The sequence below is a fragment of the Aplidium turbinatum genome, chromosome 12 (assembly GCF_918807975.1).
Source record: "Aplidium turbinatum chromosome 12, kaAplTurb1.1, whole genome shotgun sequence".
Taxonomy (NCBI): Eukaryota; Metazoa; Chordata; class Ascidiacea; order Aplousobranchia; family Polyclinidae; genus Aplidium; species Aplidium turbinatum.
The window spans coordinates 463,071-482,362 of NC_137483.1; positions in this window are offsets into that span (position 1 = coordinate 463,071).

Consider the following 19,292-nt stretch of genomic DNA (forward strand, 5'->3'; position numbering starts at 1 on the left):
ACGGAAACCTAGTTAGCCTAGGCTACTTATTGTAGGAAATAAGACAATAATTATCACTTATTATTATAAAGAAACATTAACACAAGAAGGAATTTCAAGTCTATCAAAATTGTAGACCAACAACATTTTGCTTTCACACCAACACAGTAACTGGTCACAACGGTAAACCATATATTTCCGTGTGAAAGTTGTAGGATAAAATTCCCAAATCCTTCGTCTGTATACGATGACCGAAAGAAACACTCTACTGAAAAAGTCTTTTCACAAATAGTATTTCAAGAGAGCACAGCAACACGGGCTGTTAAAAATAGCACACAAAACGGTACGCACTAACGAAAAACTTGTCACCAACAAAACAGATTTCTGTATAAAGAACGGAAATTTCGTCTAGCTAGTATGCAAAGCAGAACTGTTTAATATCTGACCAGCTTTCTCATCGACAATCTACAGAATGACGAAACCGGTTGCTACATTTCAAACGCACACAACTCGCCTCTGTGACGTAACAGTTAAATGGTTCGTTGAGTAATTTCACAAAAGGTAAATCTAGACGATGCAATATTTCCTAATTCGAGATGATGTAAGAGTTCCTCGTTTACAGAAATATTCCATGACGTAGACGCCAAGTAAATTATGACGTTAAAGGTTTTATGTTTTATCTGGGGAACGATTGTCCGTAACAGTAACATACTACCAGCAGTTCTTTCAAGCGCCATAGCTTATGAGCAGTTATTAGAGCCCATTAATAAGTGGCTTATTATTGTATCACTTGGCCTGTTTTTCTTGTAAACATAACTTGAATAAACTACAACAGTCAATAACTTGCTTTTTTACCCTTGACTCCACGTTTTTATTAAGATTCTTATTGGTTCTTGCTAATGAAGCAGCCAGCTTGAAGTTTTCAACGACACGCTTCATTGCACAGAGCTGCTGGAAAGGTTTATTTACAGGCAGTAGCGAAAGCCAACCTGTGGAAGATGTGGTACTGGTAATTGAAAAATTATCGGGTGCAAGGAATGCGTGATGTTTTCCACGACACGCTTCATTGCAGAGAGCTGCGGGTAAGGTCTATTCACCAGCATTGTGGAAAGCTAACCTGTGGAAGTTGTGGTACTGGTAATTGGAAAATTGGAATGCGCCTTACAGCAAGATAACTGTCAAGACACTTTCAACAAATCGGCAATTTTAGTTTGTTGTAGCTTAGTCTGAAACGCAACACACTGCACATATCTGCTCAAATAAACGTTCTACACACGATCTAGAGTGATGTTATTCCTCTAATAGTATAGGTGTCCATTTCGACACCTCCGTTGTCAACAGTACTAACTTGTTTCCATTGTTCTAATGTTACACAACGTCGGATTCACAATAACATAACTGTAACTTCTCAAGAAAAAGATGATACATGTTGCTGAGAATAGAGTTATGTAAGTTACATATCACAGGGTATGATAAGTTAGGCTGTGTATAAGTTGTCTGCTTTTCCATTATAAATTAACAGATCCAGAAATTTTGTAAAATGCATCTGTGTTATTATGAAGGAACTGACGTCTTGATTTCTATACACAGGTCAAGCTTGGTTTGAGGTTAGTGATAGACAAACGAAAAACACCAAGTAGGCGAGAATCGCTAAGTTGTGATGTCAAGCTGTTCTTGTTTAAGATCACAAACGAGAAGGTCTGCTCCCACAAATATGTTGAGTCGAACAAACTCAACGTTTTCTTTTCTAAACGTTTGCAGTTTTTGAATTTTTTTTAGCAACATGCTGGTAAAAGGCAGAAGGGAAATTATTATGTGGCTGTCGACTTCGGCGCTCGACGTCGCAGTGAAGCTCAACTAGCTGCAGGTGAGCTGGAGCTTCATCAGGATTCACGCAGAAAGAAGTGAGCATAGCAATAAGTTCGTTTCAATTGGGGTAAAATCCTGAAAGCGGTAGTTGAATTCGCTAGCAAGGGTAGGAATGAATGCTCAACTATCACTCATTGCTATACTCATCAGGACAAGTCACTGGACAACAAATTTGTTTTAATTTTATTTATCATAATGTTAGATAATTTTGCATGTTTTTTGGTTTGCTGATTTCAAAATGGCGTCAACAATGGTTCGGTTACAAATTATACTGTAATTTTATGAAAATGTGATTTCAAGTTAATATGTCCTACATATAGCTCTTATATGTCGTAAAAATTGCGTACTACATCTAAAAAAAAACACAATAGCACAGTGAGTCAAACAGTATGGAGACCAATTAAAAATGCACACTGGAAAGAGTTTTTCGTTTGTACAGTATGTTGTGTCAACTTTCCGTACCAAACTTCAAATGTAATTTCCCATCATGACTTCATCCCACCTCTCTTAGAAACGTTTTTCCATAACTAAAATACCTTGATGAAACCGTTCACCTTGTTCCTCGCATCTCCAAAATACATTTCTGCACCAATGTAATTTTCCTTATTCATAGATTTCCTATGAATTGGCGTATACTATACCTTGTTGATGTATTATTGTTATCAATAAAATCTTAGACGATCATTCTAACATTATTAAACATTATTATTTGCAGTTGTCGTTAGTAATAGCGGTCAGCGGTGAGGAAATTTGTGACAAAATCAGAAAAATTACAAAAAATGAGTGAAGCTAATCACGAGAAAATTAAACATTAAAAATATGACGTCGACATAAAGATTGCAAAAGTCTTTGCCGTGTTTACATTGTTCGATCGTCACCACACTCTTTTAGCATAAAATTATTTTTTTACCCTGATCTCTTTTATACTGGTTCAACTATTTCTAGATTCAAGACTTGTGAAGGTTGCTGATTGCCAAATATTTTGTTACCGTGCGAGAAGCAACTCAGAAGGATCGTTCAAAATTGCATTGTGAATGACATCACCATAGCCCACTGCAAAAAGAAATTGTGGCATATGTACTTACAGCTTATGTAAATGCGAATAGAACGCATTTTATCAATAATGCAGCCACAATAGTGGAACGAAGACACAGCCTTTTGGTTGTCCGATTTTAAAATCTTAGATCGGTTGTCCACAATTTCAATGATATTTCCTTCAAGTAGTTTCATAATTTCGTTAGTGCTGATTTTTCTTTACTGAAAAAAGTTGAGGCGTGGCTATTTGGAAATGCTGCCTGATTTTGTCACATTTAGTAGGTTTTTGCGATCGTTGCTGTCTGACTGAAATTTTCTAAAAATCAGATTTGTTTAATTTTTTTTCTGACCAGTAACAATATGAAAGATTTTTGTTGCCTTGAATAAGAAGTAAAAAAATGAGAAAAAGTAAGAAATTGATAAACAGCGAAATTGACTGGGTCAAACTATCTTTGTTTTTTCACCTTGTAATGTTGAAACTTAATGTCACCTGGAAAAAGAGCAAACACATATGATTATTGAAAATTTTATTCAGACAGTTGCCAAAGTTGGAAATATATGGAAAATGCTTGCAGAGTGTAACAACTCAGGCCTATAAGAAAGCTATAAATTATTCATAGGCCAAATATGCAAAATAAATTAGTCGTGTTTTTTGCTGAAATTTTTGCTGCATATGCTTATAATTATCCAAACAGATGTAAAAGATTCTTCAAAAGTAAAATTCTACTTGCATTTTACTAGCTGGCCAAATTTGTCCTCTTTTTAGGCGATAAAAATATGGTAGGCCTACACTAACTCAACTCTCCAAGAAATATGGCCAGTTGTAAACAGCCACAATTTTGACCAAACACGTGTAAAAAACTTCTACGTTACAAGTTTGTAGCTTTTCACTATCATCTAGCGAGTGGTGAATAACGGATTATTTAAGCTGGTTTGTGATATCGAATCGCACTTTAAAGGAAACCACAATCTCAAATAATGCTCAATATTTTGACTAATTTTTAAATATCAGTAAAAACATTTTTCGCGAATATCTTTCAAACTATTGACACTACATAAAAACTATACCACCAAATTCAGCATCAGCGACCCCAAAAACATATAGAAACACTCACTGAATAAGATAGATAAACAAAAAATAAATTCTGTCAAATTCTGTCAATGTCTGTGGTTTGTAAGCTAGCTATTCTGAAAATTTTGTCAATTGTTTTTATTTTAAATGCCAGTTAAATTGATATGATTTAGGTGTGTCTCCCGGCCAAAAATAACACATTGTGCAACAACAGGCGTGGGCCATACAAAAACGTATATCGGCTTACAAAAACGTATTTGGCCCGCGGGCCCGACTTTGGATACCCCTGGTCTACAGTTCATTAGAAATTAGCTTTATAGTCAAACACACTATCAAATACACAGTTACAGATTACAGACTTACAATATACAGTACAATTAACCTTTAACATACCAAGCCTAGCTTAGCAACGTCGTTTACCAAGGTGGAGTCCTCCAAGGACCCCATCGTTTCTATTGCTTAAAGTATACAGTATATACAGGGTCATGAATAATTAACGTTACAACTTCAAACAAATGTATTTAACAAACGGTAGATAAAAATTGAGTAATAAACATATAATATTATCAAGAAAATGAAGTATCTTCTGACAGGTGTCAAACCCACAACAATGCTTGATATGAACAACTCGGTTACATGTCTTGTGATGCAAAGATATTTATTCTCACACGAGTCAGTTCAATCATATATAGCTAAATATCGATTTCGAACAGCTAGAAGCTAGATCATCTTCAGTTAAGCTTATTCAAATAGAATCTAGCTATCTTAGCTATATATGATTGAACTGACTCGTGTGAGAATAAATTTCTTTACATATAATATTATTGTCAAATAAATAAATATTTAAGAAAAACAAGTTTTACTCTATGTGTCGGCCATTTGCGTCGATAACAAGTCGGAGACGCTTCGAAAAGGACCTGCAAGAGTCATGAATAACTCTTTGAGGGATTTTGGTTCATTCTTTTTTCAGATTAGCCTTCAGCGCTTCCAAACTTTGGTGGTGTTTAGTCGAAACCCTGCTCCTCAGGTAAGATCAGATGCCAAAGTCTAGGGGGTTCAGGTTTGGGGATGAAGGAGGCCATTCTTCCTTGAAAATGAAAAACGGCAAATTGGCTGAGCCAGTTTTGCGTTCTCTCACAATACATACAATCAGTATTCCCATCCGGCACACCAAAGCTGTAGCGCACCCAGCATGGGGCTAAGGGGATCAAGCCCCCCTCCCCCTAAACCCACCATCAAAAATGAATTTTTTGTATGTTCTTCATTTAAGTTATACCTTTTGCTTACAAGTTAGATATGAATAAGACACAACAATACAACAGGCCCGAGCATTATAACAACATATTTTACATTTTTGTTGAAACAATCTGAAACCTTGAATACCGTAGCTGTTTTATAGTTTTTAGTTGTCATTATAATTTCAATCAATTGCCATATAAACCTGCAAACATACAAATATCTAATTGGTCATGGACACTGTATAGTGTATGTTATACAGGGTTTTAAACCAGATTTCAAGTTTACTTTGCATGCTTAGCAATTTTTATTCAAGCAAAATTTATTATTTACATTCACATAAACATTCACAATTGATGAAAATAGCTGTTTTAGTGTTTAATTGTCTAATTTAATTGATTTTTAAATTTTCTGCCCCCCCTTCCCCCAAAAAAAACTTCTAGATCCGCGCCTGAGCATGGGGTGGGTTCACTAGGCCAACTTCTAGTCTGATTGAGAGAACGAATCCTGATGTATCGGCAACCGGTGGATTGTAAGTGCTTATACGGTACCGTATTAATCAAAGGGATGGGCATTGACCTATTGACACTGTCACTATTGTCGCAAATCACTCAGCCCGCATTTCTGAATTAGCCCCCCGCCTAAAAATTTTTCTGAGTGCGCTACTGCACCAAAGCACAAGCCAACTTGTAGTTTACTGTCTTCATCCTTACTTAGATTACAGTTTATACAGCTTATGTAACAAAGGAAGATTGCTGAAATTGTAAGTAAAGCTGATGCCATTTTTATGACACTGTAACAAACCCCTGTTTTTACCCCAAGTGTTATAAAAACTAAAATTTTAGTCTTAGCATCACATACAGTATAAGATGTGTATTTCTACAAATTACTTAGACAAAGGATCATATTCATAAACACACAGTTCATTCACTGTCATCTTCACATTCTTTTGCACTTGTCACAGTTGTGTTGGTGACTCGGTGCTGTTTGCAAACGAAACGTTTGCATTTGGTGCATATAATGCAGGGATATCTAAAGAAGAGGATACGAAGGCTTTTATTACGTCTGACAATAGAAGGGCTTTTGTTTATCGTAAATAATCTGTGTTTATCGTAAAATGACAATTGGCACCGACAGTACTTTAATAAATCTTGTTATCATAACTTGCATTGCGCTAGTAGCATCAGGCCTGGATATTCATAGCATGCTCATGGTTGCTTGTTAATTCAGCTACCCATATACTTGCTTTACATCTAGCCGACTGCAAAGGCTTTGTTAAAAAAAACAGCTTACTGAAGTTACTGGTAACTTTTCAATTGTCTTTGTAAACAAGTATTGTTTAAATATGCTCTACGTAACCTTTGCTAACAGTCTTCTGTAGCTCATTGTACCAGTTGCACTACAAAACTCTCAACGATTTTATAAAGAACCACATGTTTAAAGCACTACAAACTACCGCCCTGGTAGTGTCATGAGAATAAGGCAGTTGCTGCGAGCCTTCATATCCTCTTCTCTAGATATCCCTGATGTAATGTTAACTTTTCTATTGTTGTTTCAAGGACATTGAAAACACCTTCTTCTCTTCCGTCTCACTAGCTGCCTTTACGTTAAAAATATATTTGAAGCTTCAGTGTTTCGAGCTACAGAAACTCCCATACCTTCAATAGCTCTAACGATGTGAAGCTGAAAACCAGATGGATTACATGCTCTGCGCAAGACATTAGGTTTCATCAATTCTTCGCCTAACTCCTACAAGAAATAATATCCTCGATTAGATTTTCTACTGTTCCAGGCTCTGTTTTTGAACACCCAAGTGATATAGGAATTTAGGGCTTCAATGTCAAGCACGTTCATAAAAAAGTCGGAAAGGCCATCTTGACATTCGTCTGGCACAAGCATATTCACTCACCAACTTGTCTGCATCATCCACTCCGCCTTTTGTGCGGTTATATTCAAGTATCATGTTGGGTTTCTTGTGATCTTCATTAGATAGTGAAACATCAAGATACTGAGAAGATAGTAAACGAACCGTCTTGTTTTTTTAGGCACATAGCTTACAACTGACAGTTTATCTGAAAAGATAAAGTTTGACGATAAAACATATCGTCCCTTCGCAACTTCCATAACTGAAAGAATATCTGACTTTTTTGCTCAGTGTTCCTGTCTTGGTGATATTTTTCTAGAGCAAAAATTCTGCAGTTGACACTGATGTAAAAAAATTATCTATGGTAACACTTCTTCCAGTTGCAAACAGTGATTTCATCATGTCACACAGTACACACAACCCGACGTCCTTGATTTTTCTCTGGTGCACTCCCAAGAAGTTTTCCAGTATAGACTTGGAGATTATACAGGTAAGTAGTTTTCACGTCTTCAGCTGCCCACACTTTAATTCCCTATCTTGCTGGTTTTGGTCATTAGACATTTTCCTCGGAAAGAGACTAATTGTTCATTTACCGTTACTTCTTCAAATGGCTTATAGATTTTTTTGCAGTTTTCTCCAAATCCATCCCAAATTTCGCGAAAAGCTGCAAGTTTAGCATTTTCTTTTCTTTGACGACGTGTTGATTTATCATCAAATTCTCAAACTCTGGCAAAATGTAAGGACATTTTTCGCGTGAAGTTAACTGGATAACATTCAGCATTTGTAACCTAATATACCAAGGGGGTCCCATCAGGACCCCAGGTAACGTTATGCTGTTTTTTGCATATGTTTTCAATAATTTTTTAATTTTTGTTGCACTATACTAAACTTGCTTAAATTTATGACACATACACAGATAAGGAGAAAAATTGTTGCCATAGGTAAGGCGGGAGATCAAAAAATTCACCTCTGGGGTCCCTACAAGACCCAGCTTGGTATATTAAGGATTGCAAAATACATAATACATTACCAAGTTACACGGTTACAGACTTATCAAATACACGGTTATCAAATACCCTCTGCTGGAGCGCTGTCAAATAATTACAGACTTTCATCTCAATGTTATTTACTTTTGCGTGATCTTTGAACTGAGATTAAATGAAGTTGAATTTTGATTGAAACTGATGATTGAACGCCAAAGTCGGGCCACACTTTGAACACCCCTGGTCTACACTTTATTAGAGATCTAGTTTACCTGGTCGACATCACATTAGAGATTAGCTTGCTGGTAGCCTTGCCAATGCACGGCGCCATCTTGATAACTGTATAGTCAAATAAATTACCAAATACACGGTTACAGAAGCCCACTGCTGGCTCACTGTCAAATAATTGCAGAATTTCATTTCAATAGTATTTACTTTTGCGTGATCTTTGAACTGAGATTAAATGAAGTTGAATTTTCTTGTCGTTTTGAAGTGTAAGCCTACAGTGTTGTATCCGCAAATAAAATTTTATGCATGAGATTACAAATGTAGACTAAATTGCAAGGCAAAAACTTGTAGTTAGCACAAAAATCTCAATTTATAGTAATACCAGTATAGCACCAACAAACCAATGAAAGGCCAAACATGTTACCAGTCAATTTGTCATTCATGAGAAATGTTCCAGTTGCAAACAAGGAAATAATGCAATAAAAGTTTGTTTTTACTTCACAATAATAAAAGTCAAAATAACTCCTGATTGACATATTAGAAAGTAAATAGATTGTGCATTCTAGTGTTCAGCTGACATTGTCGTTAGTCTTCATTGTTTTCGATCATGACGTTTCAAAGAAGTAAAGATGTATTCGTTTGTTTTGTTTAGTATTCCAACATTTGATATCTGATTAATCATGTGTCGCTTATGTTTTACTCTTCTTTATTACGCAACTGAAACAAAACGACGACAATGTAAAATCTCGTCATCACGCGTTTCGGATGACGTCCTTGCTCAACTTTTGCTCAGTAACTTTATGAAACCAAATTACTACATTTGAGTGAAAGAATTCCTGTTGAATGTTATTTAATATTGAAAATGTGAAAAGTTAATTATGCAGTTTAGAATAAATCTTTAGAACTATCTGGAGAGAATACTTTATTTTACTTATTATATTTGATAATAAAATCCACCAAATTAACTTCACTGTGTGTTTGTATTCCAGAGGAATCACCTTACTGCGACTGGTGGAATTGCCAGGGGAATGTTGGTCAACCAAACCCACAACTACACGGCACATGTCGTCGTCGATGCGGGCAATATCCCTTCCTTGCATGCGATAAAAAGGCAGACTGCGACGATAAAAGCGATGAAATGTTTTGTCCTCTTCTGAAGCATTGTGACGAAAACGATTCTTCATCACTAGTTTATCATGATCATTGCACGGGAGACACGTGAATGGAATAAAAATTGAATTGTGTGTAAACAAATTGAGGTTTTATAATTACTAAAAACAATAGCATTTATTGCGTCACATGCACTGTATTGTATTGAAAATGAGGTCAAAGTTTTGCGATTTTCCTGCGGAATTGGGTTAATTTTGTTTCGTAGTGGCTGAAAAAATTCAGCAATTGAGGATGGCAGTTTTTGGGCAAGTTTTAATTTGGTTGCGGTTTTTGGGTTAGTGTTTTATATTGCGTATGTTTTCATGGTTTTTGATTGAAAGTATTGCATTGCGCGTAGTTATGCGCACAACGACAAAGATCACACCGTTCACTGAGCACTGATTGCCTTACTCAGTGTGTCTGTAATAATAAACAGTTTTTGTACAGTAGGCTAGTCAAAATTTTGATGTATGGCTAGAAAAAGCTCACAAATCTAAAAATATTGCCCTAGTTTATTTTTGCATGTGCTTAGGATAGTCTAGTTAAAACAAAACAAACTTAGAATAGTTAGAGAAGCTTTGGCGTAGGTTGGGCAATAGGCAAGGCAAGTGGGTTAAATGTAGCAAAGTTTTTAACAAAGTTAGAATATTAATTGAATTTTGGTAAATATTTTTTACTGGTTTGATGGCAAATATGACATGAATATTTATGAACATCAAAAATATCAAGGTTGATGCGCATAACATGATAAACGTGTTAACTTTACCGGCTGAAAGGTTTGAAGTTCATTGGTTGATTGTTTGAATCTTTATTTTAGAACTGAAAAAAAATTCTTGAGGCCTTGATTCTGGCATTTTCGCAAACTTGTAGAGGCTTTGAACTACTGACGTAGGGGCGATCACCGAGATTGACAAAGTGAAGTTTCCTATTGTTGTTGAAGGGTTGTCTGTAAATTTTTCCACCCACTTGGTGCCTCATAGAGAGAAGTCCTTGAAATGCGTTGCTCAAGCGCATACCCCGAGAGTCGAACCAACACCACTTGAGCTTGTAGATTCCTCGTTTGTAAAGTCAAGCGCTTAACCAACTCAGCTGTTATCTTGAATTCAAAATTTGTGAAAATCAGCAAATAATCCTTTTTTTGGACTATTTTGTTATGAAAAGATTAGACTATTTTTGGATTAGTTTTTGATGGCATTTGGGCTGGAAATTTCAAAAGATCTGGCAACTTTTGTTGAAGTACAAGTCAAATATGTGGCGAACAAAATTCATGAAAGAATTACTTATAGGTCTAATGTTATAATTGCGAGCGAAATAGAAAGCTTTCAGGGGAAGTTTCAATTAATGTAATTTTTCTGCTTCCATGATAGAAATGAGCGAACGATTCTAGACAGGTGAATAGAATAGTAACCGAATGGTTCTGTAAAAATTTGAGGTTTCATACTAATAAACAAATAATAGCATATATAGCGCCACATCCACGGTCATAATGGAAAGCTGACTCTGCCATAGCGCATTTTGTATGAAGGATTGCATACCAGCAATAGATGTTGAGAACGCAAAGCTCTGGCAGGTTTGTCTTGCATTTTAATTAAAAAAAAAAGCTTGCTAGGCACCAGACGAGAAAAAGACACCTTTCGAACAGAATGCGATACAGCATAGGAGGCGAACGAAGTGGTTTTAATATTGAACTGACCATAACAAGCTCAAGAATAACATGCATTAATTAGGCTTTAATAAACTGAGAATTGACACATCCATAACACAGTTCTGAAAATAAGAAAGATATAGATAATAATACAAAACTAAATAACTTACAAACTAATCTGGCAGCCGCTCAAGAATTAAGTTAAGCTAGCTAAAACTAGCAGATACAAGGACTGACAAATACACAATAGAACGCTAGCGTTGTAGAACTAAGAAAGGAAGGCAAAGCGCTGAAGGCACAAACGTGGAGCACTGATTGAGCGTAAACTTACAAGCAGCGCAGTGCTCCATAGCACGAGTTGAATAAGTTACAAATTTACCACATTCTACCCTACCAAATTTTGTGAGAACAGATGCAGTTTGAAAATAAATTAATCAATTAATAAATTGAATAATCATTTAATTAACAACAGAGCATACATAAGAATTCTCGTGATAAAGTTGTTACCATAGCGTTTGTGAACGTTTCGTGCTTAAGAACAACAGCGAATTGAAGAACATGTAATCAAGATAATCAAATAATCAAGATAGAACAACTGAATTCATCTTTGAATATACCTTGCTTGTGCATTGCTCGATGCTTCTGCACTTTGGCATGGTAGGTAGGAGTAACATATAGGAGTACCGTATTATATATTTCAGCAGTAGCATTTTAAATGTTGGTGAAATTAACATGACACAGTTGCATGTACAATGTACATTGTACAAACTAAATATTTTTTTTTTTTTTTTGGGGCGCAACTGCATCATTTTAATTTGGGTAGTTTTATAAAAGTAACCAAACAAAGCTAAGCAACACCACAACATTAACATTACCGTACATTCAACAGGTACAGTATGACATTTTTTTGTAAAATGTTGTGGTGTTGCTTAGCTATGTCCGTTTATGGTTGAAAAAGTACTGTAACCGCTCCACCCGAATTGTTTTATAAAAGTATTCACCAGATTTATATAAATTCATATTTTGTAGTTGCCCAAATCAAGATGATGCATTTATGAATAGCCTATTATGAAAAAAATTAAAGACTTTGTAAATTTTGATGCCGAGGCAACTGTATCATGCCAATTTGGGCAGTTTTATAATAGACTATGATCAGACAATTTCATTGTTTTTTGTTGCCCAAATCTAAATGATACAGTTATGTAAATGGGAAAAATTAATGAATTTGTTCATTTTGTGGAAACTGCCTCACGCTAATTTGGGCAGTTGCATAAACAGACTAATCAGTTTCATCAGATAATGTCATGTTTTCAGCTGCCCAAATCAACACGATGCATTTGTAAAAATTAATAAAATTAGCTATATAGCAAATTTTGTGTTTTGATTTGGGCAGTTTCACAAAAGATTAGAGAGATATTTTGGTGGCTGCCCAAATTGGCATGATGCAGTTGGTTAAATGCATTTCGTACTACAGTTTGATCACCATACAATACATCAATACGGGTGTGCCAAATGAAAATATTGCGGCATATTTCTTGTGCAAATAAGAGGCTGTACCGACCGTACTTAGTTTGATAGGTAAAGGATATTAATGTGTAGTATTTCTTAATTCATGCAATTTTGAAGCTTTTTATATAGCAATTTTTGCCCTAATAATTGCAAGATTTTGCCCGAATTTGCGACGTTTTGAAACAACAGGGGGGGCAGCTGCCCCCCCTGCCCCCTTGGCTTGTACGGCTATGCAGACCACACATCCAAGCAATCCAACACCGACGATCGAAAAGACAAATAAAACTCAAGGCAGAAAAAGTGTACTAGAAACAGAGTTGCCAAATACAGGATCTACACACTAGGTGGCGGTAAATACACAAAGAAAGATACAATATAAGACCGCTGTTTCCAACAATGATATTTTCTTGAGTTTTGTTAGTTGTGCTGCATCCCACCTATCCGCTTGGTATTACAATAAACCATTATATGAAAGATTACAGGCTTTGTACTCACATCATCCCTACCACCACTGTGCTTGGGATGCTGCTGTTATATTAACAGCTGTGTATGAGCGGACCGGACAACACTCTGAGTCCACTACAATCCCAAACAAATATGTTTTTATAAAAATATTACAAGTTTTTAATGGCATTGTATTTCATGTTGAATGAGGTTTCATATAAAAAACTTTGCTTCGACCAAAAAATATTCGTCTTGAAGTTGAAAGTCTTGTTGGAACCTCAGCGGAACTTCCTGCAAAGTTTCTCCAGTTTCATCCACAATGGTTGCGCTATTTTGTCACAATAAGCCTTTTGTATTATTTAGTCACTAGTGGAATAACAGTTTTCCAAAAACCACAAAAATAACAATCGCTATGTTATTGTAAAAGTGCTGTCTGCCTGGCACTTATTTGGTGTTTTTGATCACAGTGTGTTAGTGCAGATAAGTGTGTTCTGCTTTCCATATAATGAGATCTTAACAAAACCTTAGATAGTTTGAATTAGATGTTTTGCAACAATTGAAGAACAAACTACGACGTTGTTTGTAACTCACAAATGATAAACAATGTTTGGCTGCATTTAGCAATTGTTTTTAAACAAAATCTTCATACTAAACATAAAAATATTTTCTCTTGAAAAGTTAAATTTTCTTTCTGGCTACGTCACTGCTTTCAATTCTGTACTACCCTATTATATAACTTATATAAATTAAAGATAAAATTAAATTCAAAATATACTTTCTACTTATACCACCTTATGCTTACAGATGCAATCTAGTGAAGAATTGCGACAATTTGGTCGATGAGTTAAATTGTTCATCTTTAACACATTTTTATTGCGACAACGACAAAACATTTCTTCCAACTCATAAAGTGTTCGATGGAGCTTTTGATTGTGACGATTACACGGATGAATGTCTTGTCACAAGCTCAAGTATTTCATCACAAACCGAACTTATTGGAAAGACATCTTTTCGAGTTGCTTTGTGGATCATAATGATATTAGCGGTGGTGGGAAACTTGATTGTAATCATCAAAACATCTGTGGACATTGGTAAAGCCAATCGAAACGCAAACGCTTCTTCAAGTACAGCTGGGTTCTGTTTCAACATCATGCTCTTAAACTTAGCAGTGTCAGATTTCCTGATGGGTTTCTATCTCTTATTCATTGCTTCAAAGTCACTTGAATTTTCTGGAAGGTATTGTGAGCAAAAACGAAATTGGTTACTCAGCAATCAATGTGTGTTCGCTGGTGTCCTTGCTGTAGTTTCAAGTCAAATGTCGGTTTGCATGTTGATTGTGATGTCATCCTATCGATTGTATGTAGTTTGGAAACCTTTCAAAGCAAAGTTCATGAGTTGGAGGCGTCTCAGTTCCATAATTGCATGCTTGTGGGTCTTGTCAATACTTCTCGCTGTTATTCCAACTTTCCCATCAATCTCCAATAACCTGGCAATTGAAATTGTCATAGATCAACCTTACATACCACAGTCCGTCAATACAAAGCAACTAAAGAATTTGATTGAAACTGCAAACAAGCTTCCTGGTGAAAGACAATCAATTCCGGAAGTCACATCTCTGTCCATTTCAAGCTTTTGCAATATATTCAACAAGTCTTCAGTTGTTCCATATTATTGTGAGGAGTCCTCCCAAACCACATTCGGATCATTTGGATATTTCAGCACAGATGGAGTTTGCTTGCCAAGGTGAGTGACAAATTTAAACACCCTTCCTGAGCGACTGAAGATGTTTGAAACAAAAACAACCGACCTTGATTGAGGGCCGAAACTACCGCTAGAGCTGCCGGTGCAATGCATCGGTGACCCAGTGCGCAAGGGGTCCGCATTGCTACATTTTATTGTAAAATGTTTATGTTAAAACTAAAGTAAACTTGTTGTTATTTTGTTATGAATCTACATGCATGCTATAGTCTGTTTCGTCCAGGATTTTTGTTTAATACTTGAGTTTTTGTCGTAGCTAACTTAGAGCCCGACTTTAGCCACTTACTGCTTCTGTTTGGCTAGGCTCATTTTGTTCTTATGGAACTTATATGTTGATACCAAACCAAACAGCATTGTCATTATTTGTAATAATTAGTTTGTGACAAAATAGTTTCAATCACAAGTTTTCAATTCTTGGAGCACGCTTGCATTCATTTCGAATCTGACAACAGCCTGGCTGGAACAATTCAGTTTAAGTTAATGTTTTCACTTTGGGACAAAAGAATGAAATCAGTGGTGACAACATATCAAGTTTTGCAACCAAGTTTCCCATCTACTGCTTCTTATTTGAATATTGCAGTTAACGCAAAAAAATTTTTACACTCATTTGCTGATGGCGTTTCTACTTTGTTTCCAAGTCAAATATTTTCTACATATATTATAACGTCGTTTAAAGAAAAGGTTGCACGTATACCAAAGAAATAGTTTTTTTTTAATTGTAGGAAATGCATCGCTAGCAGCATCTTATTCTGCAGGTCACTGTCCAGCCGTGACTTTTAATCAATCGGTGAACTTCATTGAATTTCGAATTCTCACTTTGAAATTTATTTGTTTGAGGGCCATACGACCCAAATTTTCTTCAATGCACAATGTAATCATTTTGACTACCTGATAAGCTTTTGTGACAGTAGCCATTATCACCAGCCTTTTTTCTATTTGACTGCTCAGTTTTTCTGTTTATGTCCCAAAGTACTGGCTATCGCTTTTTCATTCATTCTGCATTTTCTTAACTAGCATCAGTAGACAGTCTAGTGCAATACTGTTGTGTTGAGAAGAAGACGAAGTTCTTGAATATTTGCGTAATGTTTCTGATGCCGTATCTGAGTGTGAAGACAGTGGGACTGAATTTGACGACTCACATAATTATTCCTGAGCTACATTTAGATTCTACTTCCAGTGACGAATCTGAGCAGGGCTCATCATGGAGTTTCAATTCTGGCCCTCGTTTGCATGCTCGCCCTCCTCAACAACGTCGAATTCAACCTGAAGCAACCGAAGCTCTTCAGGTGATAGATGATACTGATTCTGCAGTAAATATAAGTCACAATGAAGAGGAAATAGATCAAAATATTGAGTTGTCACCTGACACTTCACAAAGTGAACTTCCTTCTCCAGATGTTGATAAAGCTGCTGAGAATAGAGGTATAGTACTGACAGCTCCAGATGGAACGGAGTGGAATCAAATAACTCCTGGTGATTATTCTAGAGGAAGGCGTTCGCAGCAGAACATATTGAGAGAAGCCTCTGGTCCTACACCTTATGCATAGAGAAATGTGTTAACTGGCAGCCCTGCAAGTGCATTGCGTCTTCTTGTCGATAACTTTATTCGCAAACACATTACCAAATGCACTGTTGCAGAAGCGCATTGCCAATTACAAAGCCAGACGTTTGCTCTTACTGATGAAGAATTGGAAGCTTTCATCGCTGTCATGTATGCGCGTGGAGTTGCAGGAAAAAAATATCTATCTTTGCATGATCTTTGGACTGAAAGATAGGGTACGCAATTGTGCAAAAGCGCTATGTCCAGAAACCGATTCTGTGAAATTCTCCGGTTCCTTCGTTTTGATATAAGATCAAATCGTTCACAAAGGCTACAGATCGATAAATTTGATCTATTTTCAGAAGTCTGGGACCGATTTGTAGATAACTGCCAGACATCTTATAAACCTGGAGCCTTTATCACAGTAGACGAGCAGCTTTTCCCTAGCAAAGCCAGATGCCCTTTCACCCAATTTATGGCATCAAAGCCAGACAAGTATGGACGAAAATATTGGTTAGCTGTAGACAAGGAAAGCAAATATTTGATAAACGGCTTTCCTTATGTCGGAAAGGACGAAACACGCTCCGCAAATGACCGCATTTCTGATCGTGTTGTAATGCACCTGATGGGCCCTTATCTGAATAAAGGAAGAAATGTAACAACTGATAATTATTTTACTTTTGTAAAATTAGTCACTCAACTGAAAAGAAAAGCAGACGAGTCTTTTGGGAACAGTAAACAAAATCAGGAGAGAAGTGCCATTATCTTTGAAAAAGATGAAAGAAGAACTTCATTCTTGCAAGCTTTATAAATCTGGAGATATTACCCTAACTGTGTAGCCTACCAGGGAAAGGTGAAACAACATGTGCTGATACTTAGAATAATGCACAAGGACATTACAATAGCTGATAATGCAAAAAAACACCGGAAACAGTTACTTCCTATAATGAAACAAAGTACGGAGTCGATATAGTATCGATATACTTGTCAAGTATCGATATTGTTCAAGTATCGATATACTTGACCAAATGGCTATGAAATACACTTGCAGAACCGGCACACGAAGATGGCCAATACACAGTTTCCAGAACACATTGGATTTTGCTGCTATCAATGCCTGGGTTCTCTACAAAGAGATTACCAATGAAAACATTTCTCGCAGAGACTTCATGCGCGCATTGGCGGAGGCGTTGGCTGAGCCACAAGTGCAGAAGCGAAATGGCGTTCCAGGGCAAGCATCATTCGCCACCAGCAATGAAGATGAAATACAGCAGAAAAAATTCTGTCTAGTGAAGATTTTGTGTAAGAGAAAGCGCTCTGTTGAAGTGTGCACTCACTGTAAAAGATCTTTATGTGGAACTTGCACTGCAATAGTACAGCGTGTCTACAAAACGTACACTGTATAGTCAAGTTCAGCTTTATCGACAATTTCAGTTGAACTGTATTGTGCTAGCAAATAAATATTTTTATGTGTCATTATGAGAGTGGACAATTTAAATAAAATAAAACTGCAAGACAGAAATTTGAAGTTAGCATAAAAAAGTTCATTCCTCAGTGCTACAACCGATAAGTAGCGCCAACATGCAAGTGAGACTCTCATATAAACAGGTTGACAGTTAATTTAACTTTTATTTGAAAGTTACGAGTTACTTACCTGAAAATAACACAAGAAATGTTTGTTTTATTTCACAGTATCGAAAGTGGTCAAAATGACTACCTTTGGGAGTTTTAGGTAGTAAAAAAATTTGGGCATTCTAGTGTTAAAGTGGACGAAACGTCACCAAAGCAAAGTAAACTTTTATGGGAGGCAAGCATCCCAGACCCCCTACCATTCTGTTTGTTTCTTGACTTCAACTTTTACATTGTCTATGTTTTGTTACAAATTTTCCTTTCTTTAAAACTTTGGTGCCCCCTCTTCCAAATGTTTTTATAGATCCGCCATTGGACATGCCTAGCATGTTTGTGTGTTTGCGATGACTTTTAAATGTTAAAGATGCCTTCAATTGCATTCCTTTTTCTTTATTGAAATGCACATCAAGCGATATTGCGTCAAAAGCCCCTACAAGTATACGAAACTACCAGGAATTACCTGTCAAGGCTTTGTCAGCCGGAGGATAAACATTCAAAAACCAAATTTAAAAACCAAACCAAATCTATTGTAGAAACAAAATACAGCATTAAAGCCAACAAAAAGAAAAGGTGGCAAAACCATAATGGTTTTAAGTAAAATAATCAGCACTTCCATATATATATTTGGTATTTGGTATGATTATTATCTTCATACCTTGAAATAACATTTCAGTAACTTGATAGTCAACTGGTCATTTTACTCACCTTCTGGTAGCCTCTCATAAGCATGGTGATCACTGTTACTTCATAATCATAGATTTTTTTATGTGTAACAATCTATCGAAAATAAAGTTCAAAACGGTGGCCTAAACCTTGAAGAATGAAAAATAAATTAAGTTTGACCAAGAAAAACACTACTGGGAGGTATCTATCTTGCTTAAAAATACAATAAAACCCTTTCAAAAAGTCTAAACTTCAGCAGAATCTGCCCAACAAGTCGCTTTTGATGTGAAAAGTAATTTTTCTATCAATACTTCACAAAAAATTAACCTACTTCGGTGCTTTTTCGCAAAACTACCTTAGACTGACTACCTTAGAGCAAATACGCGACCGTCCTAGGATCCGTTGCGTCAGCTTCAGCTTGCACTCAGATGGATCGCTTGCGATTGTCTGAGTGCGAAAGCACAAAATACGTGCGCAATGTAAACAGTCCAATTCACTTGTGGAACACATTTCTAGACTACATGCGTTTTGTCGGAGTGCTCATGCAGGAAAAACGCATGTGGTCTAAACGCTGCCAGACTGCCAGTTGCCAGCACGATGTAAGATTCTTATGCAAAGCTATCTAATATAATGCACTGGCACACACACTCAGCATTGTGTTGGAGCGGGGTGATTGTTTTGCAGCGCTT